The sequence below is a fragment of the Mandrillus leucophaeus genome, unplaced genomic scaffold (genome assembly GCF_000951045.1).
Source record: "Mandrillus leucophaeus isolate KB7577 unplaced genomic scaffold, Mleu.le_1.0 Scaffold112, whole genome shotgun sequence".
NCBI classification, from domain to species: Eukaryota; Metazoa; Chordata; class Mammalia; order Primates; family Cercopithecidae; genus Mandrillus; species Mandrillus leucophaeus.
The window spans coordinates 1,785,193-1,788,648 of NW_012099432.1; positions in this window are offsets into that span (position 1 = coordinate 1,785,193).

Genomic DNA, 3,456 nt, shown 5'->3' on the forward strand with positions numbered 1-3,456 from the left:
GTTCACGCCATTCTCCTGCCTCAGCCTCCAGAGTAGCTGGTACTACAGGCGCCCACCACCACACCCGGCTAATTTCTTTTGTACTTTTAGTAGAGACGGGGTTTAACCGTGTTAGCCAGGATGGTCTCGATCTCCTGACCTTGTGATCCACCCGCTTTGGCCTCTCAAAGTGCTGGGATTACAGGCGTGAGCCACCAAGCCTGACTTTTTTTTTTTTTTTTTTTTGTGAGACGGAGTCTCACTCTGTCACTCAGGCTGGAGTGCAGTAGCGCGTTCTCAGCTCGCTGCAACCTCCGGCTGGGGTCAAGCGATTCTCCTGCCTCAGCCTCCGGAGTAGCTGTCACCATGCCTGGCTAATTTTTTTGTATTTTTAGCAGAAGTGGGATTTCACCATCTTGGCCAGGCTGGTCTTGAATTTCTGACCTCAGGTGATCCACCCGCCTCAGCCTCCCAAAGTGCTGGGATTACACGCGTGATCCACTGTGCCCAGCCAAAATATATTCATTTTATACCTCAAGAAAAAATAACTGTTAAAAAAAATTAAGATCAAACATATTGGAAAAAGATTTGGTAGGAGATGCTCCAAACTGTCGACAACGGTATCCCTACCAAGTGGGATTATGGCACCCTGCAAGGACACCAAACACTGCTGTATTGTTTGAATTTTGAGTATTTTTTTTTTTTAGATGGAGTTTCTCTCTTGTTGCCCAGGCTGGAGTGCAATGGTGTGATCTCAGCTCACCACAACCTCCGCCTTCCAGGTTCAAGTGATTCTCCTGCCTCCTCCCGAGTACCTGGGATTACAGGCATGTGCCACCATGCCTGGCTAATTTTGTATTTTTAGTAGAGACAGGGTTTCACCATGTTGGGCAGGCTGGTCTCCAACTCCTGACCTCAGGTGATCCACCCGCCTTGGCCTCCCAAAGTGCTGGGATTACAGGTGTGAACCACCGTGCTCAGCCCGAATTTTGACTTTTTTATTGAGATGGAGTCTCCCTGTTGCCCAGGCTGGAGTGCAGTGGCACAGTCTCGGCTCACTGCAACCTATGCCTCCCAGGTCCAAGCGTTTCTTGTGCCTGAGCCTCCTGAGTAGCTGGGATTACAGGCGTGTGCAACTGCACCTGGCTAATTTTTTTATTTTTAGTAGAGGCGGGGTTTCACCATGTTGGTCAGGCTTGTCTCAAACTTCTGACCTCAGGTGATGCCCACCTTGACCTCCCAACGTGCTGGGATTACAGGGGTGAGCCACTGTGCCTGGCTGGATTTTGACTTTTATAATAAATCGCTGTAAATTATTTGGCATTAGAACACAAAAGTCACTTAAGAGCCATTTTTTAGGCCAGGCATAGTAGCTCATGCCCGCAATCCCAGGACATTGGGAGGCTGAAGGGGGCAGATTGCTTGAGCCCAGGAGTTTGAGGCCAGCCTGGGCGCGATAGAGAGACCTCGTCTATACAAAAAATAAAAAAAATTAGCCAGGCATGATGGCACGCACTTGTAGTCCCAGCCACTCTGGAGGCTGAGGTGGGAGGATTGCTTGAGTCCCGGAGGTCCCGGAGGTTGAGGCTGCAGTGAGCTATGATCACACCACTGCACTCTACCCTGGTAGGCAACAGAGTGAGAACCTGTCTAAAATAAATAAATAAATAAATAAATAAATAAATAAATAAAAAGATCTTTTTTTTCTGAGGTGTTCACAATAGGTGTTCAACAAAATTTTGTACGCTGGCAATATTCAGTATCTGCAAGTCAGTACAGTAGCCACCAACCACGTAAAGCTGTTGAGAACTAATTATAATTCATTGACTTTATTTATTTTTGAGTTGGAGCCTCACGCTGTCGCCCATGCTGGGGTACAGTGCTGTAATCTTGGCTCACTGCAACCTCTGTCTTCCAAGTTTAAGTGATTCTTATGCTTCAACTTCCCCAGTAGCTGGGATTACAGGCGTGCACCACCATGCCCAGCTAATTTTTTTGTATTTTTAGTAGAGATGTAGTTTCACCATGTTGGCCAGGCTGGTCTTGAACACAAACGATCCACCTGCCTCAGCCTCTCAAAGTGTTGGGATTATAGGCGTGAGCCACCACGCCCGGCATAATTCATTTACTTAAAAAAAATTTTTTTTAGAGACAAAGTCTCACTCTGTCACCAAGGCTGGAGAGCAGTGGGGTAATCACAGCTCACTGCAGCCTCGAACTCCTGGCCTCGAGTGATCTTCCCACCTGCCTCAGCCTCCTGAGTAGCTGGGACTACAGGCACAAGCCTGCTAATTATTATTTATTTATTTATGTATGTATGTATTTATTTATAGATGGAGTCTTGCTCTGTTGCCCAGGCTGGAGTGCAGTGGCGCAATCTCAGCTCACTGCAACCCCTGCCTCCTCGGTTCAAGTGATTCTCTGGCCTCAGCCTCCTGACTAGCTGGGACTACAGATGCCGGCCACTATGCCCAGCTAATTTTTTTGTATTTTTAGTAGAGACAGGGTTTCACGATGTTGCCCAGGCTGGTCTTGAACTCCTGACCTCAGGTGATCCACCTGCCTCAGCCTCCCAAAGTGCTGGAATTACAGGCATGAGCCACCACGGCCAGTCTCATTTAACTTTAAATGAAAATAGCCACATATAGCTAGTGGCTATGCTATTGTTGGGTGCTGGTCTAGGACAGAGCATGAAGGTGTTTACTGTGATATTCTTCAACTGTTCTGTAGCTTTAAACACTTTCCAAAATAAGTCCATTTTGAAAAAGAGATTTGCAGCAGCTCATGTGTATAATCCCAGCACTTTGGGAGGCCGAGGCGGGAGGGTAGCAGGAGACCGGAAGTTCGAGACTGGCTTGGGCAACATAGCAAAACCCCATTTCTACAAAAAATTTATAAATTAGGCCGGGTGCGGTGGCTCACACCTATAATCCCAGCACTTTGGGAGGCCGAGGCGGATGGATCACTTGAGGTCAGGAGTTCAAGACCGGCCTGGCCAACATGGTGAAAACCCATCTCTACTAAAAATACAAAAATTAGCTGGGTGTGGTGGTGGGTGCTTCTAATCCAAGCTACTCAGGAGGCTGAGGCAGGATAATTGCTTTAGTCCACAAGGCGCACGAGGCGGAGGTTTCAGTGAGCCAAGATCGCACCACTGCACTCCAGCCTGGGCGACAGAGGGAGACTCCGTCTCAACAACAAGAAGTCAGGGGTGGTGGCGCAAGCCTGTGGTCCCAGCTAGTCAGAAGGTTGAGGTGGGAGGATCGCTTGAGTGCTGGAGGTAGAGACTGCAGTGGGCTAGGATTTGTACCACTGTACTCCAACCTGGGAGACGGAGTGAGACTCTCTCTCCAAAAACAACAAAAAGCGGTGGTTCGCGCCTGTAATCCCAGCACTCTGGGAGGCTGAGGCGGGTGGATCACCTGAGGTCAGGAGTTCGAGACTAGCCTGACCAACACGGTGAAACCCCGTCTCTAC